Source organism: Delphinus delphis, chromosome 14, assembly GCF_949987515.2.
Source record: "Delphinus delphis chromosome 14, mDelDel1.2, whole genome shotgun sequence".
Lineage (NCBI taxonomy): Eukaryota > Metazoa > Chordata > Mammalia > Artiodactyla > Delphinidae > Delphinus > Delphinus delphis.
In genome coordinates this window covers 88,177,969-88,204,864 of record NC_082696.1, presented here as the reverse complement: position 1 = coordinate 88,204,864, position 26,896 = coordinate 88,177,969, and positions in this window count along the sequence as shown.

Genomic DNA, 26,896 nt, shown 5'->3' with positions numbered 1-26,896 from the left:
ATGGAAAATGGGACTGGCTAGATGTGGGCTGTAAACCCATCTTCGAGCTGAGTGGAACATGGGGTCATCCTTCTGTAACTGTTTGGACTGGAAGCAGGTGAGATGTAATTCACAAAGGAAAACTGAGGCACCTGGGCCTGAGAACAGATGCTGGCTGGGAGAAAGCAACAGATTCTATGTCAATGACAGCTCACTGCACAGCACAGAATCTTACACAGAAGGAAGAAAGGGGTTCATTTAGGGTCAGGGGCTGCAGCGACTCATCCAGTGCTCTTACTGTCCCTCCCAAGACTGCAAGAAGTTCTTTCACTTGCTGAAAAGTCAGGATCATTGGTGGTGGTAAACTCAAGTCTCTTTCCTTGGGCATTCAGGTCCTCACTTCTCAGAGGCTGGCCCAGAACAGCCCATGTGCCCTCAGAAGACACACACACCTCATTCCTGCCCCTGAGAGGTGGGAGCCCTGAGTTATGCCATCTCCCTGGCCATATTAATTGCCCATCCCTGAAAAACAATACTGCTTCTTTTCCAGTTTCTTCTCTCTCCTTTACTAAGAGGAAGAAACCAAATGCTAGGGTGGTAAGGAAAGTCTTGTGCAATGAAGTAATGGGAGACTCGAGAATTATTGCATGCCATGGTACCCATAATTGGCAGGCCTTCCAGAGACCACATGGATGCATATGGCTCTCCAAGACAATGGCAGTGGCAGTGTAAACCTCACACTGGGAGGTCCAGTTGCTCCCATATCTTTGATTCTTAATGAATATGAATGTCAAAAGTTTCTAACGACTGAAAGGACAAAGGATTACAGGGCCATGGTCTGCTGTATGGTTGTTGTGTCAGGGACACACTCCAATGTCTAGAGGATTATTACTTCTCTTGGCAGCCTATGAGGCTGTGAGGGGAGGCCTTTTTCTCAACCACATGCATGTTGGTAGTTGAAACTTCTCAAAGGAATGTCTACACTGCTCAGGTAGCTGTTGAATTGCCCAGCATCCTGGCCAGCTCTGTAACTGTACATGAGGGCCTGACAATGCCCAGGCTGGACTGAGCTAGAGGACCACAGATGCCTGCCTGGATTGTCAGAGGTCAATGGCTGTCCTGCCTGAGACTTGATCATCTATTCATGCCCACTCAGATGGGACAAAGTGTGCCTCCAGTGCCAGGAGGACCCCACCAGCCCTCAAGAAGGCAGCAGCTGGGGGCTGGCAGGTCACTGCACCCAGTCCTGTATAAATCCACACATGTCCACTGAGTGCCCTCCAGTCTGGGCTGTGCTGGAACCTGGGGCTTCCCAGGCAGAGTAGGGCCAGCATCACCCTTCCCAGGTAGGAGGGCAGAAGGAAACAATGCATGACTTCTGACACCCTCCCCAATCCTTGACAGAGGTTGAGTTGGATAAGAAACAGTCCGAGACAAGAACAGACATTTCATTCTTCTCTCAGAGCCCAGGACTGGGGGAATGGAGGCCAGAAAAACAGTTATTGACCTCAGCTCCTTGACTCCTGTTTGACCTTGGGCAAGTCTTATCCATTCTGGAGGCTTCAGAGAGAAGGAGAGGGGAGGGCAATGAGGGCCAATTGTGCTTAAACCTAACTCTAACCTTTACCTTAAGAACCCTAACCTCTAACCATAACCCCCTAACAACCCTAGCCCCAGACCCCTAGACCCTCGCCCCTGACCCCTAAACTCTAATCCCCGACCCTGACCCTTTAACCACAACCCTCTACCATGACTCTCCAACAATGACCCATAACCCTAAACCGTGACCCCTGAACCCTCACACTGACTCAGCCCCAGGCCTAAAGCCTGGCCTAGTGGGTGCCGAGGCATGACTGAATGAACTCTCAAATAAACCGAGGAATTAAATCTTCCCGACCATGAATTTAGCAATGGTTTCTTAGATTTGACAGTAAAGCATAAGAAATGAAAGGAAAAAAATAGATACATTGGATTTCCTCAAAATTACAAACATTTGTGCATCAAAAGAGTCTATCCAGAAAGTAAAAAGACAGCCCACAAAATGGAAGACAATATTGGCACATGATATATCTCATAAGACTCTTTACCTAGAACGTACCCAGGACTTTTCCAACTCATCAACAAAAAGACAAACAATAAAACGTTTGAAACAGACAAATAACTTGCATGGACTGCTCTCCAGGCAAGACATACAAATGGTCAATAAGGACATGAAAAGATGTCAAACATCAGTAGTCATTATGGAAATGCAAATTAAAGCCACAGTGTGATGCCCCTTCACACACACTAGAATAAAAATAAACTTTAAAATAAAATTTAAAATATATAAATAAAAATAACAAATGTTGGCAACAATGTAGAGAAATTGGAACCCTTAAAAGTTACTTGTTGAGATGTACAATGGTACAGTCTAGGTGTACAAACCTTTAGCATTTACTGAAAAATATAAATATAATTACCATGTGGTTCAACAACTCCACTCCTAGAGATATACCCAAAAAATGGAAAACAGGTGTTCAAACAAAACCTTGTACACCAGTTATTCATAGCAGCACTGTTCACAATAGCCCAGGGTAGAAAAGATTTAAATGTCCATCAGCAGGTAAACAGATAAGCAAAATAAGGTAGATCCATAAGCTGCATTATTCTGTCATATAAAGGAATAAAGTAAGATTATACAGCCGCTGTGGAAAACTGTATGGTGGCTCCTCAAAAACATGGAAAATGTATGATCCCTTGATTCCACTCCAGGCTGTACACCCAGAATATTAGAAAGCAAGGACTGGAACAGATATCTGTACCCCATATTCACAGCAACATTATTCGCAATAGCCAAAAAGTGGAAACAACACAACACATCCTTCAACAGATGAATGGATAAGTACAGCGTAGTATATAGGCAATGGAATATGATTCAACCTTTAAAACTAAGGTAATTCTCAACATGCTACAATGTGGATGAACCCTGAAGTCATTATGCTAAGTGAAACCAGCCAGACACAAAAAGGACAAACGTTCTATGATTCCACTAGTATGAGGTATCCAGGTAAGTCAAATTCAAAGACAAAGTAGAATAAGGTTGCCAGGGGTTGAGGTGAGTTAGTGTTTAATGGCTACGGTTTCACATGGGGAAAATAAAGTTCTGGAGATGGATGGTGAGGATATTTTTACAACAATGTGAATGCAGTTAATGCCATAGAACTGGATACTTAAAAATGGTTTAAATGGGGCTTCCCTCATGGCACAGTGGTTAAGAATCCGCCTGCCAGTGCAGGGGACACGGGTTCAAGTGCTGGTCCTGGAAGATCCCACATGCCGCGGAGCAACCCGTGCACCACAACTACTGAGCCTGCTCTCTAGAGCCTGTGAGCCACAACTACTGAGCCCATGCACCTAGACCCTGTGCTCCGCAACAAGAGAAGCCACCGCAATGAGAAGCCTGCACACGGCAATGAAGAGTAGCCCCCGCTCGCCCCCAACTAGAGAAAGCCTGTGCTCAGTAACAAAGACTCGACACAGCCAAAAAATAAAAAATAAAATAATTTTTTAAAAAAATCTTTAAAAAATGGTTTAAATGGTAAATGTTATGTGTTTTTAATCACAATGGAAAAAATGAATGAAATAATGATCAATGTTACAATGCGGATAAACAGTGAAAACATCCTAAGTGAAAGAAGCCATACAGAAAACCCACCCAGATCATGCTCATCTTGTACACTTTCAATCCAGCAAGGTTTTAAAAGTGAGGAGAAGCCCCAGTGATGGTTCCAAGAAGAGAAAACTGGATTCGAATAGAAAAATACATTTCCACAAAGCTGGGGCAGCTGGTGAAAGTTGAAGCGGGTCTCTGGATAGGATTATAATGTGGAAACCATAATTACTCCTCATTTTGGGGTTATGTGCTGGTTCCCTGGGAGAGTGGCCCTCCCACTCTCACAGGGTAAAACAAACTGGAGTATTTTGTGAAGTTGGAAAACTTTATACTGCTATTTAAAGTTTTTTATACACTTGAAATTTACTAGAAAATAAAGTACTTATCAAAACAACCATGTCATACCACGTCAGAAATACAGATATCAAACTCTGTTATAGAGGCCGAGCCCTCCCCAGATCCAGTTCACCCACAGTGGGGATGCCAATCACTCTTGTAGGAGTCCACATACTACAAGAGGCACCATGGGAAGATTATATTGGGAGCCACTATGTCTTGGGTGTTGTGGATGACCTGGATGTAGATGAAACAGTGGGATTTCTGAATTCTAGTTTTCCACATTCAACCACCAAAAAACTGTTACAACTAAAAAATGAATTCAGTAAAGCTGCAGGATACGAAAAAAAAAAAAGAAAAATCAATGCACAAAAATCATTTGTGATTCTATACACTGATAATGAACCATCAGAAAAAGAATTAAAAAAAAATCCCACTTACAATTGTACCCAAAAAGATAACTAGGAACAAATTTAACCAAGGACGTGAAGGACCTGCACACTGACAACTGGAAGACACTGATAAGGGAAACTGAACAGACAAAAATAAATGGAAAGATACCCTGTGCTCATGAGTAAAAAGAATACTGTGAAAATATGCATTCTAAGGTGGGACTTCCCTAGCCATCCAGGGGTTGGGACTCTGCGCTCCCACTGCAGGGGGGGCAGGTTTGATTCCTGGTTGGGGAACTAAGATCCCACATCCTGCATGCTACATGGTGTGACCCAAATTTTTTTTAATTAAAAAAATATGCATTCTAGCCAAATTAATGTACATATTCAATGCAATCCCTACCAAAAGTCCAATGACATTTTCCATATAAACAGGACAAACAATCTTTAAGTTGTGTGTGGAGCCACGAAGGACCCAGAAGAGCCAAAGACACCTTGAGGAAGGAGAATGGGCTGGAGGCATCTCGCCACCTGACTTCACACTTCATTACGAAGCTACAGTCCCCAAAAAGTGTGGAATTGGCACAAAAACAGGTGCACAGACCAGAGGAACAGAGCAGAGAGCCCAGGAATCAACCTACAGGCATGTGGTCAGTTAATTCACAAGAAATGAGCCAAGAACATACACCAGGGAAAGGACAGTCCCCTCAATAAACGGTGCTGGGCAAACCGGATGCCACTCGCCAAAGAACTACACTGAACTCTGTCTACACCACACACAAAAGGGGCCAAAAACCCAGTTTTCCATATCAAGCCCTTCCTCTCCTGGATCCTCTGAAGACAGACACCCTCAGCGGCCAGCCACAAACAGGAACGTTCTGCCCACTTTCCTTCACCTTTTCCCTCAGCGGCACCACCACCCGGCAGGTCCTGAGGAGACCAGGCTCCTGTCAGCATGAACTGGACCCCACAGTGTCCCAAAGCTGAAGGCCCAGCGCGTCCTGAGGAGACCCAGCTTCTGTTAGTGTGGACCCGACCCCGGTTTGTCCCGAAGCCTGGCCATCAGCGTGGACTCAGCTCCACATGTTCCAGAAGCCAAAGCCCCAGCAGGTCCTGAGGAGACAGGGCTCCTCTCAGCATGAACGTGAACAGCATGATCTGAACAGACATCCCGCCAAAAAAGATATACAGATAGTAAAACTCATACAGAAACAAGCTCAACATCACACACCATTAGGGAATTACAAATTAAAATCATGAGATATCACAGCACACCTATTAGGACTGCTAAGCTCCAAAAATATGACAGTACCAATTGCTAGAGAGTGAGGAACAAAAGGAACCCTCCCTCATAGCTGGGGGGATGCATGTGCTGTCACTTTGTAAGACAATTTGGCAGTTTTTTCCAAAGCTAAACAAGTCCACGTTGGGATCCAACAATCATGCTTCCAGTATTTAGGCAACTGCTTTGAAAATCTATGTCCAAATGCAAACAAGGATGCAATTATGCACAGCAGCACTTTCATAATGGCTAAAAACTTGAAGCAATCAGGATATCCTTCAAAAGATGAATGCGTAAGCAAATTGGGGTACATCCATGTCAAGGCGAGTAGAATATGCCACCCCAAAATATGTCTCTCTGGCATAAGGATTATTGGTCTGCTTTCTTTTTTTAAAGGGCTTCCTTGGTGTCTCAGTGGTTAAGAGTCTGCCTGCCAATGCAGGGAGCACAGGTTCAAACCCTGGTCCTGGAAGATCTGACATGCCGCAGAGCAACTAAGCCTGTGCACCACAACTACTGAGCCCGTGTGCCACAACTACTGAAGCCTGCATGCCTAGAGCCTGTACTCCACGACAAGAAAAGCCACCACAATGAGAAGCCCACGCACCACAATGAAGAGTAGCCCCTGCTCACCACAACCAGAGAAAAGCCTGCATGCAGCAACGAAGATCAAATGCAGCCCAAAATAAAAAAATTAATTTATTTTTAAAAATCTCAGAAAACAGATTGCCATTTTATGAAGGACATTTACAATAGAGAAGTCTCCATTTATAAGGGTATGTCCCTCTTTGCACCAAAAATAGAAGGATAATTAAATCTTAAGTAACTCTTTTCAATGGAGAAGTCCTGACTTAAATGTGCAAACAATCATACCCTTGTTTACTGTGCTTTGCTTGATAACCTGCCATAACTGGCCTTCCCCCCTTCCCCAGCATCTTCCTTCTGCTTTTAGCTGAAGATGGTATTTAAGGGGATGGTTTTGGTCATTTCAGGGAGTGACTCAGTTTTCCATGGTATCCCCCCCTGTATTCACAAGGTATATATGTTATTAAACTTCTGCTTTTCTCCTGGTAGTCTGTCTTTTATTACAGAGGCAGGGGGGCCTCAACCAAGAATCTAGAAAAGTAGAGGGAAAATTGTTTTTCCTCCCATACACATTCAGTGGAATACTACTCAGCAGAAGGAATGCACCACCAACCGATGGAAAGACATGGATAAATCTTCAGTATATACTGCTAAATGAAAGAATCCAGTCTGAGGAGGCTTCACACAGTATGACCCCATTGATGACATTCTAGGAAAGGCAAAGCTACATAGATGATAAGCAGATCATGGGGTGGGGGGTTTGAAGAAGTCCATGTGATACTCTAGGGTGGATACCTGTCACTATGCATTTGTCTAAGCCCACAGATGTGTATAGCCCAAGGGGCCAATCATAATCTATTCAAATTTAGTTATTTAGGATGTAGGAGTGTTGCAGGATGGAATACATAATGTCACAGAATCCAACTGTATTAGAAATATATGGAAACAACTCACTGTAGGGGATGGGATAAAAGGTGCTGACCTAAGTCACCTTTGGAAATGAATGGAATCTGCAGACTGAAGGCAAAATGGACCGTATATAAACAGTGGGCTTTATTCTACGAAGTTCTTTCCAGGGTGTAGTAGCTAACAATTCTGAAACCTCTGCACATGTAACCTGGAAAGGAGCAATGCACAGATAAATGGCAGATGGTGGGAGCCAGGGAGCCAGCCACAGCCTTGCTGTGGGAGTGGGAAGTTACAGATAAGCAAGGGGAGAGCCTCTGCCCTCGTAATCCTGGATCTGGGCTTCCTGGGAGGATGTTGACTGGCCAGGGGAAACACAGATCTTCATGCTGGGAAGACCCTGCAGACATAGGAACTTCATGCCCCATCTTTCCACCCATACCTGCTGGAAACATTCAGCCCTCCATAATCAGTTAACTGCAGCTTTTAAGACATTGTCATCCCCAGGCGGATAAAGGAGCATGAGGGTCTTCTTATCCCTAAGCTGTCCCAGAATCCAGGCCCTGGTGGTGGAGCCAGGTTGGGGGTTCTTGGGCCTCAGAGGACAGAGGTTCCCTGAAGTCTGTGAGCCCAGGAGCCCCGATGGGGTTAATTCCCAGTGCGCACATGGGCGGGGCCTGCAGTGGTTCTCTGTTCCCCCTGGGCCCTTTGATGAAGCCATGGCAGCACTGGGCCCAGACGTCTCCTGGCGGTGTCTCAAACTCTGACACAGCGGTTTTACAAAGGGACAGGAGAATGGAGCTGAGCCCGATGGCCACTTCTTTCTGGCTCTGAGTTGCTTCCAACAGGACCACACTCACCTGCACGTAGTCTGCTGTGATCTACCTGCCCCCACTGGCCTTTCCTTTCCCTCCCTGCAATGATTCCAGTGACATTTCCAGGCTGGACCCCTCCCCCAGGCCAGATGCCTCTGTCCAGCCGCTGCATCCCCATCTCACCTTGGGGGCTAACAGGCCCCTCAGAGGACTGGGCCTGCAGCTCCCCACTCCCAGGAGCAGCCCCAGCTTCCCAGGTTGCTGAGCCCAGGCACCAGGTGTAACCAAGCAGGGCCCTACGGGGCCTTCCCAGGACAGACCCCTCCCCCACATGCTCTGCTGTAGCTCCTCTCTGAAGTACCTGGATAACAGTATCTGATGCACGCTTCCTCAACCACCAAGTGGAAGAAATTAACTACTTGACGATCATGAACAGGTAGCCCCAGAGCTTCTGGCGCCTAAGAATTTATAATGTTAACCGCCTGTTACCTCACCATCAACCAGGGAATTGTGCACCAGCTGATCACATACCCTGCGACGCCCCTCCTTCACCTGGCCTTTGAAATTGCTTTGCTGGAATCCTTCAGGGAGCTTGGGGTTTTAGAGCACAAGCCACCTGGCCTCCTTGTATTGGCACTTTGACAATTAAAGCTGCACTTTCCTTCACCACACCCGGTGTCAGTAGACTGGCTTTACTGCACTCAGGCAAGGGGACCCACGTTTTGTTCGGTAACACTGGGGCCTCCCAGGCTCCCACCCTCCTTGTGCCCCAGTGACTGTCATCTGCTCCTCCAGAGTCTTCTTGCAGCAAAAGTAGAAATGACGTTTTCCTTCCCCTGAGAACAAGGAAAACAAAGGGAACAGCGAACAGGCTAGAGAAGAAACATAACCTGGCCTGAAAGAGTTCATCACTCCTTGTTTTACTTTGTTACTCATTTGTAGTAACTAGATTTGTACTTTACAACGCTAACCTCACTCCCTGACACTATGTAATTTACATTCAGCACCCATCACCCCTAACTCTGTGAGAGTTACATCCCCTGCCTCTCACTCCCTAACCTTATTATGTCCAGCACTTACATTCTATATGCCCCTCATAACAAATCACCCCCCAGTTTTTCATTTCAGAAACAAGTTCATCGGCCGATAAACCAGAGGCAAACGGATGCAATTACCAGTCTGCTGGACCCCAATTACCGGGCGCCTGACGCCAACTGTGGCTGTTTTTTTGTTTGTTTTTTACATCTTTATTGGAGTATAATTGCTTTACAATGGTGTGTTAGTTTCTGCTTTACAACAAAGTGAATCAGTTATACATATACATATGTTCCCATATCTCTTCCCTCTTGCATCTCCCTCCCTCCCACCCTCCCTATCCCACCCCTCTAGGTGGTCACAAAGCACCGAGCTGATCTCCCTGTGCTATGCAGCTGCTTCCCACTAGCTATCTATTTTACATTTGGTGGTGTATATATGTCCATGCCACTCTCTCACTTTGTCCCAGCTTACCCTTCCCCCTCCCCATATCCTCAAGTCCATTCTCTAGTAGGTCTGTGTCTTTATTCCTGTCCTAACCCTAGGTTCTTCATGACATTTTTTTTTTAGATTCCATATATATGTGTTAGCATATGGTATTTGTCTTTCTCTTTCTGACTTGCTTCACTCTGTATGACAGACTCTAGGTCCATCCACCTCATGACTGTTTTGAACTAATGCAAAGGAAAGGAGGAATGCAAGACCTTCACTACTTTTATCCTTATCCTATGCTCCAACGGTAAGAGCCCCACATATAAAATCTTCCCTGATTCTCAAGGAGGGGTGCCCAGTTCTTGAGACTCTAGCCGGCTGTGTCTTCCCTTCTGCCTGGCAGAAAAATAAAGCCATCTCTCTCCCTCCAAAATCCCTGTCTCCGAATTTCTGTTCAGCCTCCATGCACAAGGAAGCTGATACTTCGATAACAGTCTGTGGCCAGTTCCCACACTAATTCCCCTCTATGCCCACAGCCCTGGCCCAAGCCCGATCTGGTGCCTGGTTCCTTCATCAGGCCTGACAAAGCTCCCTGCCCACACGGTGAGTCTCACATCCCACCCCAACCTGGTCTTTCTGAAGCATAAACGAGACTGACTCTCTCCCACCTGTAATCCCCCAAATGTTTCCCAACTTTCGCTAGGGTATCTGCCAGGAGAGACACCTGCCAAGGCCCTGAGAGTCCCCGGCATCCCCACTAGGCTGCTGGCTCCTGAGTTCCCTGACAATGAGCACGTCAGCAGGCCGGGCGACACGGCAGGAAACCCCAGAACTGCTCACCTCAGGACAGGGCAGGCACTGCCACGGCCTGATCAGAGAGAGCAGAGGAGGCTTCCCCAGCTGGGACACAAACTCTGCACGAGTGGCCTCTCCTTGAGCCATTACATCACCTCATGTGACTTGAGGGAAGGAAGGACTGAGGCACACCTTGTTCCTAAGGAGGATGGTATAGGCTCAGTCACGTCCCCCCAAATTCACATGCTGAATACCTAACCCCCAGGACCCCAGGATGTGGCAGTATTTTGAGATGGGATTTTTAAAGAGGTGATCAAGGTAAAAATGAGGTCACAGTGTGGATCCTAATCCAATAGGATTGATGTCCTACAAGAAGAGATTAGGACACAGATGGGCACAGGGGGAGACCATGTGAGGACCTGGGGAGAAGATGGCTGTCTAAGCACCAAGGAGAGAGGCCTCAGGAGAAGCCAGCGTGCACACACCTTGATCTCCGACAGCATCCAGGACTGGGAGATAGGTCTGTTATCCAAGCTGCCCTGTCTGTGCTATTTGTTACGGCAGTCCTGAGCAGACCCACACGCAGGGTTAACTCAGGGCTCAGACTGTCCAGAGCCCACTCTCCATCCCCCTGTACGTGAGTTACAGGAACCCCAGGAACTGAGGAGGGGGTCCCTGAGGGGAGGCACAAGATAGAAGATGCTAGGCATTAACATGGCTGCATTCATGTTAAACGTGCCTGAAGTCCAATCCTACGAGATGGTTTTGTCCTGCATGTACATCGGCACCTTCAGTCTGAACTGCAGATCTCTGGCTTCACCACCTCCACTGAGAGCATTAGCTTCACCTGCTGTGGACCGTCTCCTATAGGATTTCCAGAACCACAAAGCATCGAAGCTTCACAGGACCCAGTCTATGTGCTAGCGTCCAGGTGACCCTCACAGCAGAGCTGCGCAGCTGCCCATCAGAACCCATTTCCCTTTTTCCTGTTCACAGCTACCCTGCACCTCCCAGCTTTCCCACCCCTTCCAGCTGGGGTGTAGTGTCTTGTGTTACCAAGGGGAAGGGATGGAGGTGGTGAGGGCCTTGGCCAACCTGCATCCTAGGACGGAGGGCATGATGCCCACCTGGTCACCCCACCCTGCTGGTTGGAGCCCTCACCTGGAAGTAGGGAGGAGGAAAAAGGGGGACAGAGCCTGGGACCTGACAACCACCTGCCCTGGACTCTCACAGGAAGGGGACAGACACATCTTGCGCTCCAGCCCAGTTTTGGGAGACACTTTGTTCCAGCAACAAACTTCTGCCCTAAAAGCCAAGGTGCTTTAAAAACCCCTCTCCAGCTGTCACAGAAAGTCAGACTTAATCTCATCACACTCTTCTCAAACCCCAGCTCATGCTGAGACCACCTCTTAGGTGATGGTGCTTCAGAGCAGCCCCTTTAAAAGATCCCTGGAGTTCAGCTCTCCGAACCCTGCCTTCAGTTTAAGGAGGAAGTTTCCTTGACAACCTTGACAAACCTGCTCAGTTTCCTTGACAACCAAGCTTTGCAATCTCCCAAACTCTTCTCCTTCAAACATTCCTATTCTAGGCTTGATGAGCCTAAAGTGACAGTGCTGTCATCACGTGCCAGAAACTGATTCCCCCAAGCCCATAGTTACTGGTTACATGATGCTATTGATGATGAAATCCCAGGAGAGCCAGCTGTCCAATATAACCATTTCTGGACTCGGCACTGGGTCCCCTTCCATGGACAGAGGGGAGTGGCTGTTTCCACGGGCTCCGTGGTGGAAGAGCTCACCTAATGCAGCCAGGACTTCATCCTTTCCAGGTGATTCCAGGGTCCTCACTCTGCCCAGACCCCCACCCACATGGCTGCTGTCTGTGCCAGTCTATATGGGACCCTGGTAATCTCCTAAAATGAGGGTTATTTTATACACAATGGGTTGAATGCTGGCCCCAAAAGATGTGCCGCCCCCAGAACACGTGAACAGGACCCTATCCGGGAAAAATTCTTTCTATATGTAGTTCGGGATCTCGAGGTGAGGTCATCTTGGGTTAGGATGGCCCTCAATCCAGTTGAGAGAGTCCTTATGAGAGACAAAAGAGGAGAGACACAGACACAGAGAAGAAGCCACGTGAAGATAGAGGCAGAGATCGGAGGGATGCAGCCACAAGCCTGGGGATGCCTGGAACCCCCAGAAGCTGGAAAAGGCAGGAAGAGCCCTATCCTGGAGTCTCTGGAGGGACTTCTATCCTGCAACACCTTGATCTCAGATATCTGGTCTCCAGGTCTGGGAGAGGATGAATTCCTGTTGTTTTAAACCACCCAGCTTGTGGTCATTTTTTGCAGAAGCCACAGAACAGTCACACAGACCCTGCTCTGTAGGATCCTGGAAGTGCGGATCTCATTAAAGGCCAACAGAGACTGGATTGCAGAGCCCTTAGAGTCAGCATTGGGCCCCAGAAATCCTAAAGCAGAGGCTGGACACCAGAATGTTGAGGGGTCAGTTGGAAGCGCAACCCTAAGGGTGCCTGTCCAGGTGAGCTCCATATCCTGGGAGGAATCTGACCACAAGAGCCCCAGGGGCACTGGGTACATTCTCAGGTGAGCTCCATATCCTGGGAGGGGCCTGACAACGAGAACCCCGGGGCTGCTGGGTACCTGTCCAGGTGAGCTCCATATCCTGGGAGGGGCTTGGCCACAATAGCCCCGTGTGCTGGGAGGGAGGCATGTGTATGAGCGTCCTCTCTGTGCAGCTGGCACAGAATTGATTATCAACTTCCCTGTGGGCAGTGCTGGGATGAAATGAGAAGCAGGAGATGCCACAGGCCCCCTGAACCCCTGTCCATCTAGAGTGATGAGGTCAGTAGGCAGGTGCTGGCCACTGTGCTGCGTGAGGGAGGCCCCATGGATACCTCTTGTGTCGTCCACCTGACACCACGGAGGCCTCCCCAGGACAGAGCAGACAGCCTGCCTGGGGCAGGTGGGAGCTCCTGGTGACGCTGCAGGGGACATGAGAGGGACAGATCAGGAAGGAGGAGGTGGGAGCCCAGGCAGAGCCATGGGGCTTGGGGCCGAGGGGGCTTTTCTGGGTCTGAGCTGGGAGTGGACGTACAGGTGGTGAGTGTGATCCAGGAAAGCTGCCCTGGTGACGTGAGGCTGAACGTGCTTCAGAGTGACAAGCTTCCGGGTGATCCCAGAACAGGACAGTGAGACGGATCCTGTTAGAAGAAGGTAAGTGAATCCCCCCAAGAGAAGGCTCTGTGAGCTGGCCCGGGGAGGGAGGCGAGGGGAACAGGGGTGGAACCTGCAGGGAGTGGGCAGTCCCCCTGGGCGGGCGGCGGGTGCAGACCCCACTCCGTGGTCCCCCAGCTGTGCTTCCAGCTAGATTGCTTGGCTTCTCGGAGACTCAGCTTCCTGGTCTGCTCGTGGGGTGATGGTAACATGGACTGACTAGTAATTTGCTCAGAACAGGGTAGGAAGGGGTCTAGTGGAACTTTCACAGAACACCGTCAGTATGGGAATCGCAGGCCCTGTTTCCCACAGGTCTGTCTTCAGGATCGGGAGAGCAAATCCAAGCAGACTTGCAGCAGAGCCTGGGGACGGGCTCCGTTTGGTGGGTCCCTCTGTTTCCTAAATTTCGGAAGGAGCAGCTCCAGTGGGCAGTGGCAGCTTCATCCCACACCTGGAAGCATCAAGACCTCAAGGCCCAGCAGCCCCGAGCCCTGTGTCTGGGCCCCTGGGAGGCAGGCGGGACAGGCCAGCATCCTCCTCGACCCTCTTCATGCCCAGAACATTCGGGGTCCAGGCCGTCATTAGGGAGAAGCAGGGATGGAAGTGTCCCATGTGGGAACAGGACACGGGGCGGCTTGTGCACGTGGACGTCCACACCGGGAATGGGGGTCGGTGGGACGCGGGCACAGGGAGGGGCAGGCGGTGGGCCTGCGGAAGTAGGGCGGGGCCGGGGGTCCTGGGGGGGGATGCGAGCTTTGCCTGTGCCGGGCCTCAGACTCCACAGAGCTTCCCTCCCTTGGTGACTGGGCAGGAGGGGCCGAGCAGCATGGGTGGAGGGACCCCTCGCGTGCCCAGGCCCTGGCAGCATCAGCCCTCCAGGCTCTGGGTCGGGGATCCTGAGGGGTGCAGGCCCAGCTGTGCCCACAGGGAGGCCTGGAGGGGTCGGGCGGGAAGCACGGGTGTGGTCTCGCCTGTGCGGAAGCTCCCGAGCCAGTGTCCAGTGGGAGCCCTCACCGCACACGTGGGTTTCAAGTCCACAGCTCAGATCACCTTCTAGCTGCTTGGTTTGTTTTCTAGACAAAGTCCTAATATCTCCTATGTCCCCTGCCCATGAAAAGGCACGTCTCACCTGGCACAAGGTGCTGCCTCTGGTCCGTCCTGACTGGACGCCCAGCAGCCAGTATCACCACGTCATGACTGTCAGGGGGTGTCAGGCGTGGGGGGACGAGAGCACACGGTCCAGGCCCACGAGGGGCCGTGCCATCCACAGAGCCAGTGCTATGGCTGTAGGTGTTCCCTCCCCACCCCACGGGCAGAGACCACCGTCCCCTTACAGACTGTTACCAAGTGAAGTCATGTGGACCCTGCTCGGGCCCCAGCCTGTGAGGCGCTCTGCCTCAGCAGGGAAGGGTTACTTTTTCCACGTGGGTTCAAGTAGGCAAATAACAGAACCAAAGACGAGACCACACAGCACAGGCTCTACTCAGTGGCCAAAGAATGGAGAAGCGGGAACTGAGTTCACAGATCAACTTCTCACCCACCTAGAGAGAGTGGTTTAATTTTTTTTTTACATCTTTATTGGAGTATAATTGCTTTACAATGGTGTGTTAGTTTCTGCTGTATAACAAAGTGAATCAGTTATACATACACATATGTTCCCATATCTCTTCCATCTTGCGTCTCCCTCCCTCCCACCCTCCCTATCCCACCCCTCTAGGTGGTCACAAAGCACCGAGCTGATCTCCCTGTACTATGCGGCTGCTTACCGCTAGCTATCTACCTTACATTTGATAGTGTATATATGTCCAGGCCACTCTCTCACTTTGTCACAGCTTAACCTTCCCCCTCCCCATATCCTCAAGTCCATTCTCTAGTAGGTCTGTGTCTTTATTCCTGTCCTAACCCTAGGTTCTTCATGACATTTTTTTTTTAGATTCCATATATATGTGTTAGCATACGGTATTTGTCTTTCTCTTTCTGACTTACTTCACTCTGTATGACAGACTAGGTCTATCCACCTCATTACAAATAGCTCAATTTCATTTCTTTTTATGGCTGAGTAATATTCCATTGTATATATGTGCCACATCTTCTTTATCCATTCATCCAATGATGGACACTTAGGTTGTTTCCATCTCTGGGCTATTGTAAATAGAGCTGCAATAAACATTTTGGCACATGATTCCTTTTTGAATTATGGTTTTCTCAGGGTATATGCCCAGTAGTGGGATTGCTGGGTCATATGGTAGTTCTATTTGTAGTTTTTTAAGGAACCTCCATACTGTTCTCCATAGTGGCTGTACCAATTCACATTCCCACCAGCAGTACAAGAGTGTTCCCTTTACTCCACACCCTCTCCAACATTTATTGTTTCTAGATTTTTTGATGATGGCCGTTCTGACTGGTGTGAGATGATATCTCAAAGTAGTTTTGATTTGCATTTCTCTAATGATTAATGATGTTGAGCATTCTTTCATGCATTTGTTGCCAGTCTGTATATCTTCTTTGGAGAAATGTCTATTTAGGTCTTCTGCCCATTTTTGGATTGGGTTGTTTGTTTTTGTGATATTGAGCTGCATGGGCTGCTTGTAAATTTTGGAGATTAATCCTTTGTCAGTTGCTCCATTGGCAAATATTTTCTCCCATTCTGAGGGTTGTCTTTTGGTCTTGTTTATGGTTTCCTTTGCTGTGCAAAAGCTTTGAAGTTTCATTAGGTCCCATTTGTTTATTTTTGTTTTTATTTCCATTTCCCTAGGAGGTGGGTCAAAAAGGATCTTGCTGTGATTTATGTCATAGAGTGTTCTGCCTATGTTTTCCTCTAAGAGTTTGATAGTTTCTGGCCTTACATTTAGGTCTTTAATCCATTTTGTTCCTATTTTTGTATATGGTGTTAGGGAGTGATCTAATCTCATACTTTTACATGTACCTGTCCAGTTTTCCCAGCACCACTTATTGAAGAGGCTGTCCTTTCTCCATTGTACATTCCTGCCTCCTCTATCAAAGATAAGGTGACCATATGTGTGTGGGTTTATCTCTGGGCTTTCTATCCTTTTCCATTGATCTATATTTCTCTTTTTGTGCCAGTACCATACTCTCTTGATTACTGTAGCTTTGTAGTATAGTCTGAAGTCAGGGAGCCTGATTCCTCCAGCTCTGTTTTTCATTCTCAAGATTGCTTTGGCTATTCGGGGTCTTTTGTGTTTCCATACAAATTGTGAAATATTTTGTTCTAGTTCTGTGAAAAATGCCAGTGGTAGTTTGATAGCGATTGAATTGAATATGTAGATTGCTTTGGGTAGTAGAGTCATTTTCACAATGTTGATTCTTCCAATCCAAGAACATGGCATATCTCTCCATCTATTTTTATCATCTTTAATTTCTTTCATCAGTGTCTTATAATTTTCTGCATACAGGTCTTTTGTCTCCTTAGGTAGGTTTATTCCTAGTTATATATACATTTTTTTTCTGCAATGGTAAATGGGAGTGCTTTCTTGATTTCGCTTTCAGTTTTTTCATCATTAGTGTATAGGAATGCCAGAGATTTCTGCGCATTAATTTTGTATCCTGCTACTTTACCAGATTCATTGATTAGCTCTAGTAGTTTTTTGGTAGCATCTTTAGGATTCTCTATGTATAATATCATGTCATCTGCAAACAGTGACAGCTTTAGTTCTTCTTTTACGATTTGGATTCCTTTTATTTCCTTTTCTTCTCCGATTGCTATGGCTAAAACTTCCAAATCTATGTTGAATAAGAGTGGTGAGAGTGGGCAACCTTGTCTTGTTCCTGATCTTAGTGGAAATGCTTTCAGGTTTTCACCATTGAGGACGATGTTGCCTGTGGGTTTGTCATATATGGCCTTTATTATGTTGAGGAAAGTTCCCTCTATGCCTACTTTCTGCAGGGTTTTTATCATAAGTGGGTGTTGAATTTTGTTGAAAGCTTTCACTGCATCTATTGAGATGATCATATGGTTTTTCTCCTTCAATTTGTTAATATGGTGTATCACGTTGATTGATTTGTGTATATTGAAGAATCCTTGCATTCCTGGAATAAACCCCACTTGATCATGGTGTATGATTCTCTAATGTGCTGTTGGAATCTGTTTGCTAGTATTTTGTTGAGGATTTTTGCATCTATGTTCACCAGTGATATTGGCTTGTAGTTTTCTTTCTTTGTGACATCCTTGTCTGGTTTTGGTATCAGGGTGATGGTGGCCTCGTAGAATGGGTTTGGAAGTGTTCCTCCCTCTGCTATATGTTGGAAGAGTTTGAGAAGGATAGGTGTTAGCTCTTCTGAGAGTGGTTTAATTTTAAAGAGTAAAGACAAAGGGAGGAGGAGTGAGGCTAATGATGGGTTGAAGAGGCCTTCCAAGGAAGGGGCAGGGCTTTTCCAAGGGGGTGAGGTACCACCTCCTTTTACCTGTTTTTGGTTGTTCATGTCCAGTCATGGCCACCGGTAGGTGTGTCACTTAATATCCTGGTATAGTAAATTCAACATGTGATGAGACTTGCGGTCGGTTGGAGGTCACATTCGTTGCCATCTTGGTCCCAGCTGGTTCCATCTGTTTGTTTGTTTGTCGCTTCCTTTCTTATCTCTGGACCCCTTAACTTAAATACTTAGGTGAACTCCTGCTGAAGTTGGGGGGTGGAGTACAGCCCTGTGAAAGCTGGGTGCACAGGTTTTGAGCAGGGCCTGGAGCAGCTCTGACAACAAGAGGAGGCTGAGACAGGCGGTCAGTCTGATGCCCTCACTGGGACCTGTGTCGACATGCAGAGGTTGTCAGCTGGGACACGTGTCAGGGAAGGTTCTCGGTGTTTACACAGAAGATGTGAACGTGAGTCCAGATGCAGAGCTGCCTGCAGACGCTGCTACAGAAACCCCTGATTCTTTCCTGAGAAAACTGGTGGGTGGTCATTCAGGCAACAGGGCAAACAGCTTGCTCTGGAGGCTCTTGTGGGGAATTGAGGACTTAGCAACAGGGGCTCAGCCTACATAACCCCAGAAGCCCTCCCAGGACAGGCCCAGAACCGCTTCTGGAATGGCAAGGAGAAGTGGGTCTTCCACGTACTAGACGTGGAGGAGAGGGCTGGGGTCTGCAGGGCTGCCCTCACCTTCAGCTACCAGCTGGGAGGCTCACAGGACCCAGCACATGCTTGTGGCTTGTGTCCTCACAGCTGAGATGGGTCACAGAATGCAGTAGGGATGCCTGGGAGGGAGGGCACCTGCTCCAGTCACCTCATGACCTTCATGCCCCCTCCTTCCCTCGAGGGTCTCTAGGGTGTCTCTTCCCCCAGCGATGAAGGGCAGAACCATGACAGTTACCCCCAACCCTGTCCCCCCAGGGAATCTCATTAGAGGCTTGGCACCTGGCTGGGGGCTTGTCACGTGGTGTTGTCTGCCCTCACCCTCCAAAATGCCAGTGTCCAGAAGGGGAGCCAGGGTTCAGCATGAACCACATGGTTTGTGCACACAGCACAGGCGCAGGGGGCTGCCCCTAATGGGAGGAGGGAGGGTTTAGATCAGGCCAGGGAGCTGCTCACCAGCTGCATTAGCTTCCCGGGGCAGCCGTGACAGACAACCACAAATGGAGGCTCAGAGCAAAAGAAACCTGTCCTCTCTCAGTCCTGGAGACCAGACTTCTGAGAAGAAAGTGTCCCAGGGCAACGCTCCTTCCGGAGGCTCCAGGGGATGGTCCTGCCTGCCTCTTCCGGCTTCTGGGGGCTCCAGGAGTCCTTGGGCTTGTGGCTGCATCCCTCCCGTCTCTACCTCTCTCTTCACATGGTGTCTTCTGTGTGTCTGTGTCTCTCCTCTTGTCTCTTAGAAGGACACTGTCACTGATTTAGGGCCACCTGGATCCAGGATGACCTCATCTCCAGATCCGTAATTATACCTGCAAATACCCTACTTCCAAATAAGGTTCCTTTCTCAGATTCTGGGGGGTATGACGTGGACATAACTTTTGCAGGACCCCCCCATTCAACTCACTATATCTCCCAGTTCCCAGATGCCAGCCGACCTTCCTCAGGACAGCATCAAGCTGGTGATGTTCTGTGTTTCCTCACGGAGTTGTCTCTTGTTTCTTGTGGTAACAGTGAGGTTGGGTGGGGGGCGCTTCTGGCTGACCTCCCGGTCATTCCAGGGACCATGCTGACATGTCCTTCCTGGGAGGGTACGAGCACAGCCAGGGCTCCCTGTGAATACTCCACACTGACCGCTCGGTGGTCAGACACCTGCATGGGCTGGACCAGTCCCCGGCACCTTCTACCACATCCACAGCCTGGTCGACTCTGTGCGGGCCTATGACCATGAGGTGTAGACCGGCAGGCTCTATGCGAGCCCTCCTGCCTGCCACATGGCCTCCAGCCCACCACAGACCCTCCAGTCCTGCCATGAACACCCCCATCCCATTAGCCCCCAAGAGGCCTTCTGGGAAGGGTGAGAATTTTACCATGAAGAAGTCAGGGCAGACCCTAACTGCAGCAGGTGGAGGCAAGGACTGGGGGTGCTTGGCTATTTGTCTCCCAAATACCCCGAATGTGGGCTCTGACTTGATGGGTCCACCTCCACCTGAGCTCACCTGGGGGGTCGCTGCAGAGAGAGCACATCCTTGGGTGATTTTTCAACTCTCCCCACACCCAGCTTCACCCCCTGGGCCCCCCTGGCCCAATAATAGTCTTTAAATAGTGTCTCTCATCCATCAGGCCTTTTAATATTGTGTGTGAGTCCAGCGACCAGCGCCCATGTGTCCTGTGTGTCTTGGGAGGGGAGGGAGACTCGTTCTCACATTCCTGCCCCAGTGCACCTGGGTTCGGGGGCAGCAGACCCAGGCTCTGTTCTGGCAGAAGCTCCCTTTCTGTGAACAAGTCTTCCCCCATTCCCGTTATCCTCCATGGAGGCTCAGGAGGCCACAGCATCAGGGCACCTCCAGCACCAGGACCCCACCCTAGGGAATTTCTCAAGAGCAGGGACCAGGCCTGGGGGCTGAGGGGAGGAGGGAGCCGGCCTCTTAGGGATCCCCGGGGCTAGGATGCTTCCTACCCAGAAAGGCCTTGGACTCAGCTTAACTACCACCCAGGGTCTCCTATCCATCCCCTGGTAGGGGGGCCCTTCAGATTCCAGTGCCCCAAGATCCTCCCTACCGATTTCTGACCCCAACTGCAGAGTCGGGGACCCAGAGACCCCCTCCCTGGCTTCTTTTCTCTTGGAGGCCCCCAGAAGTCCCTGAAGCTGTTAGGGTTTGAAGGATGCAAGTTAAAATCAGTGAGGACAGAGGTGATGAGCAGGGTCCAGCGTCCTCAGCTGTGGCAGCCCAGGGAAGCCCACCCAAGTCCTGAAGTGCAGGGTTTATTGGCGTCTGTCACGTCAATGTGAGGACTGCCATGTGCCTGACCTTGGCCTCCAGCCCCTGGGGGACTCAGGAAGCCCCACCGTGTATCACGCCGTCAGTACAGACCAGCCTGGAGCGAGGCCCATGGAGCACGGACACTCCCGTCAAACTTAAGGTGACCTCTGGAGCCAGGACAGAGACCCGGCCTCTCTGTGGGCAGGTGAACCCACACCGCACGGACCCTGGTGCAGTGCCTGTTCCGTGTGGTCAGCATGGGTGCACGCGGGTCAGCCAGTGTCTGTGCATCTCAGCCTGTGACCACAGACCACACTGTCCTGCTCTGCTCACAAGAGCGTGGCCAATGGAGGGACAACAGGGGTGGGAACAAAGCCGGGTCATGGTGAAGCTGGCTGCCCTTGCCTGGTGAGCCAAGAGCGGACATCTGCCCTGTGGGCAGCCCCTCTCCCCACGTCTCGAGGTAGAGCTGCCTTTCCTGCACCCTGGGGCAGGCTCATGTCTGTGTATACAGCAGGACGCACAGCAGTGCACGCAGCAGGCCTGATGCCTGCCCTTGCCATGTACTTGGGGGCTTGGTGGGGGTGGAACAGCCCGACAGGACATGGACTGACCCCAGGGAGGATGTAGGGGTGAAGCGTTTGGGAGCCTCTGGAGGGGATCCTCACCTGTCTGCACACGTGGACTGAGGACACAGACCCAGGGTGGGTAGGTGGGGGAGCCCAGTCCTGGGTCATCCCTGAGGCTGGAGGAGGGGTGTGGAGCCGGGGGTGATGGCGGTGGGGACGAGGGGCTGATCACAGGACAGTGAGGAGACGGATGATTTGAGGCACCCGGGAAAGTGGAAGACTGTGCCTGGCGGGAGGATGGAGAGACCAGCAGGCGGCGCTGTAGGCGCAGGTAGCAGGGCTGCTCCCTCCAGGGTGGCACCAGAGCCCCGCACTGCTGGAAACCCCGCGGTGTCCGGACAGAACCCCAGAAGATGGGGGCCCGAATGGGCGGGAAGAGTTTGGAAAAGTCTCCTTATCGCCACATGTCCTGGGGGAGGGGTTCCCTGCTCCAGCCTCTTTCCTTAGAGTCTCCCCACCTGGGGAAGTCAGCACCCTCAACAGCTCGTCGTGCACAGCTTGCAATTTGTCGGGAGGATGAAAGGGAGGGGGGGAAGGAATGAGAAACAAGCTCTATGTGTTTGGACAGCACATGCCACTCTAATTTCCAATCAGGAAGAGGAATTTCCCAAAGGCTCAGGCTGGCCCTGTAACCAGAATGGGGCTTGAAGCAATCCTGTCACTTTGTGGCTGGTTCCAGAAACAAGTTGAAGACAGTTGCTTAGGGACACTGCAATCCACCACGCCTGCAGTGTTGTAAATGACAACTATCGTGGAAAAATGGCTTGGGGTAAGTAACTGAAAAGGACTTGAAAACAAGGCAGGATTGCAGGAACCGGATTGCAAGGGGTAGATTGGACTCACTGTTAAAGAATATGAAAGCTGCTCAACACTGCCTATGATTCAGTTGGCCAAAAAGGGTGTACAGGTTGAAACCCATATGAACGTTGTGGCCAACCAAACATGCGGGAAGTACAAATCAACACTACAAGATGTAGCACTTTGCCCCAGTCAGAATGGCCATCCTCACAAAGTGTAAAAACAAGAAATGGAGGAGAGGATGTGGAGAAAATGGAACCTGCTACACTGATGGTGGGAATGTCAACTGCTAACAGCCATGCTGGAGAAGGGTATGATGTTTCCTAAAAATCTAAAATATAGAGCTACAGGGACTTCCTGGTGGCGCAGTTAAGAATCCAACTGCCAATGCAGAGGACACGGGTTCGAGCCCTGTTCCGGAAAGATAACACATGCTGTGGAGCAACTGAGCCCACGCGCCACAACTACTGAGCCTGTGCTCTACAGCCTGTGAGCCACAACTACAGAGCCCGTGTGCCACAACTACTGAAGCCTGATGCCTAGAGCCCGGGATCCAAAAGAAGACAAGACACTGCAATGAGAAGACTATGCACTTCAACGAAGAGTAGCCCCAACTTCCTGCAACTAGAGAAACCCCACGTGCAATAATGATGACCCAACACAGGCAAAAAAGATTAATTAATTAATTAAAAAAACAATAGAGCTACAGAGCATACGGCACTTCCACACCTGGGTGTATATCTCGGGATAACCATAAATCGATAGGACACAGCCACTTCAAATATTAGTGCAGCACTTTTGCAGGAGCCTCGACTTGAAAACAATATAAATATCCTTGGAAGGAAAAAAATGAATAAAGAAGATATGGTACTTATGTACAATGGAATAGTACTCAGCCATGAAATCAGTGAAATAAGGCCGGTTGCAGCAACTCGGGTGGACTTAGGTACGATCATTCTAAGTGGCATAAGTCAGACACAAAAAGACACTTAGCATAAGGTATCATTTATAGGTGGAATCTAAAAATGGCTGCACATGAACTAAATTACAAAACAGAGTCACACATTTAGAAAACACACTTAGGGCTGCTAAAGGGGAAAGGTGGGGTGGGGTGAGACATAAACTAGAGGGTTGAAATTAGCACAGATACAGGTCCAAAGACCAAATAGGTAATCGACAAGACCTACTCTATAGCACAAGGACTGCACTCAGCACACTCTAGTCACCAGAAAAGAATATATACAACTGGTAAGAATCTGAAAAAGAATTTATGGATGTCTCTCTGTAAGTGAATCAAGTAGACGTGCAGCAGCAAGAAAGACAGCATTCAAAATCAGCTACACCCCATTATAAAAATAAATTGCAAAAAAAAACAAAAACAAAAAAAGACAGAGAGAAAATGTTACAAAATGCACTCAGGGGCTGTGATGCAAGCTGGATTGACCAAATCTAGACCCACAGCTGGATGGGCCCTAAGGCTGGACACTCGTGGGGCTGAGAGGCATGGTGAGGATGAATCAGCAAATGCAGTCCCTTTAGAGTAATACTTCCTGGTCCCCATTCCATAGATCCCAAATCTCCAGGTGCAGGGGACCCTTCGTACAGCTAAAACATACATGGGACACACTGACGATGGTACAACGTCACATCAGGAAGAGTTTAAGAAAAGGCACATAATCTCCTCATCTCTGGGTGCTCGGGTTCCCCCCTCCAGACTCTTTCCTAACAATCTCCCCAGTAGGGGAAGTCAGTACCTTCAACATCCTCTTTCGCACAGTCTGGAATTTGTCCGGAGGATGAACTGCAACGGGGGGAAACAATGAGAGACAGCCCTAGGTATTTGGACAGGCACATGCCACTCTAATTTCCAATGAGGAAGATGAATTGACCAAAGGCTCAGCTTGCCCTTGGAATGGGAATAGGGCTTGAAGCAATCCTGCTGTTTTGTGGCCAGTTCCAAAGAAACAAGTTGAAAAGTGGACCTCAGGGGCACTGCAATTCTCAACGCTGCAGGATTGTAAAAGATACCTAACGTGGAAAAATGCCTTGAGGTAACTGACCAAAAAGGACTTGAAATCAAGGCAGAACTGCGGGAACCGGATTTCAAGAGGGAGATTGGTCTCACTTAGAAAGCACATGCAAAGGTGCAGAACTTCTTCAACGATACTGTTGGCCAAAAAGGGTGTATGCGTTCTACATGAATATATTCAGAAAAAACGCATATGCCCTTTTTGGCTAAGCAAACAGGTGTGCGGTGCAAATCAACACTACAAAGAGGTATCACTTCACATCAGTCGCAAGGGCCATCCTCAGAAAGAGTAAAAACCAGAAATGCAGAATAGGACGTGGAGAAAAGGGAGCCTTTTTAGGCAGACTGTGGGAAAGTAAATTGCCAACGGCACTCTGGAGAAATGTATTGTTTCCCAAGAAAATCTAAGAAACAAAGCTATAGAGCATACGGCACTTCCACTCATGAGCATATACCTTGGGAAAACAAAACTCGACAGGACACAGGCACCACAACGTGTAGTGCTGGTCTGTTACAAGAGCCTCGACTTGGACACAACTGAAATTTCCTTTGAAGGAAAACATGGATAAAGAAGTCATACGCATGTACAATGGAATATAACTCATCCATGAAATCAATAAAATAAGGCCAGTTGCAGCCACTCGAGTGTAGGTAGGTACAATCATTGTCAGTGACATAAGTAAGACAGAAAAACAGACTTATCATAGATATCAGTTATAGGTGGAATATCACAATTGCTACACATGAACTAAATGACAAAATAGACACAGAATCTCACATTTAGAAAACTCACTTATGACTGCAAGAGTGCAAAGGCCGGTTGCCGTGAGGCATAAACCAGGAGTTTGAAATGAGCACACATACCATTCCATAGACAAAATAGGGAATCAACAAGACTTACTCTAAACCTCAAAGGACTGAACTCAGCTCACTCTATACACTGGAAAAGATTATATATGACTGGTAAGAATCTGAAAAATAATTTATCGATATATCTCTGTACGTGAATCAAGTGGATGTACAGCAGCAAGAAACACAGCACTGAAAATCAGCTACTCCTCATTATAAAAATAAATTACAAAAAAAAAGACACTGAATGAAAGGAAAGTTCTTACACAATTCGTTCAGAGTCTGGGAGGCAACCTGGATTGACCATATCAAAACACACAGCTGGATGGGACCTAAGGCTAGACACTCATGGGGCTGAGAGGCTTGGTGAACATGAGTCAGCAAACGCAGCCCCTTAGAGTAATACTGCCTGGTCCTGATTCCACGGGTCCCAAATCTCCAGATTCAGGCAACCCTTTGTACAGCTAAAACATGCAGGGACACCCTGAGGATGTTACCCCGTCAGAAAAGGAAGAGTTTGGAAAAACCACCTCAATTCCTGGTGTTCGGGTTCCCACCTCCAGCGACTTTCGTAAAAAACTCCCCACTTGTGGAAGTCTGTACTTACAACACCCTCTTTTGCACAGTTTGGAATTTGTCTGGAGGATGAACAGGAATGGGGGAACAATGAGAGACAATGCCAAAGTGTTTGGACAGGCGCATGCCACTCTAATTTCCAATGAGGAAGAGGAATTAACCAAAGGCTCAGCTTGCCCTCTGAACTGGAAGAGGGCTTGAAGCAATCCTGCTGTTTTGTGTCCAATTCCCAAAGAAACAATTTGAAAAGTGGAGCTCAGGGGCACTGCAATTCACAATCATGCAGGATTGTAAAAGATACCTAACGTGGAAAAATGCCTTGAGGTAAGTAACAAAAAAGGACTTGAAAGCAAGGCAGAATTGTAGGAACGGGATTTCAAGAGGGAGATTGGTCCCACGTTGAATGCACATGGAAAGGGGCAGAACTTCTTCAATGATGCCGTTGGCCAAAGAGGGCATATGTGTTTTTCCTATTCAGGAAAAACGCATACACCCTTTTTGGCCAATGAAGCCGGCCCACGGTGCAAATAAACACTACCAAGAGGTATCACTTCCCATCAGTCCAAAGGGCCACCCTCACAAAGTGTAAAAACCAGACATGCAGGATAAGGTTGAAGAAAGGGTAGCCTTTTTAAGCTAATTGTGGGATGGTAAATTGCCAACAGCACTCTGGAGAAGTGTTTTGTGTTTCCCCAAAATATCTAAAAAACAAAGCTACAGAGCATACGCACTTCCTCTCATGGGCGTATATCTTGGGAAACCCAAAACTCGAGAGGACACAGGCACTACAACTTTTAGTACTGGTCAGTATACAAGAGCCTCGACTTGGATACAACCTAAATTTCCTTGGAAGGAAAATATGGATAAAGTAGATGTGATACTTATGTACAATGGAATATAACTCAGCCATGAAATCAATGAAATAAGGCCAGTTGCAGCAACTCTGGTGTACTTAGGTATGATCATTCTCAGTGACCTAAGTCAGAAAAGGAGACTTATCATAAGATATCAGTTATAGGTGGAATATCAAAATTGTGACACATGAACTAAATGACAAAAGAGACACAGAATCACATATTTAGAAAACACAATTATGAGAGAGGGGGAAGATGGCGGAAGAGTAAGACGCGGAGATAACCTTCCTCCCCACAGATACACAGAAATGCATCTACATGTGGAAGAACTCCTACAGAACACCCACTGAATGCTGGCAGAAGACCTCAGCC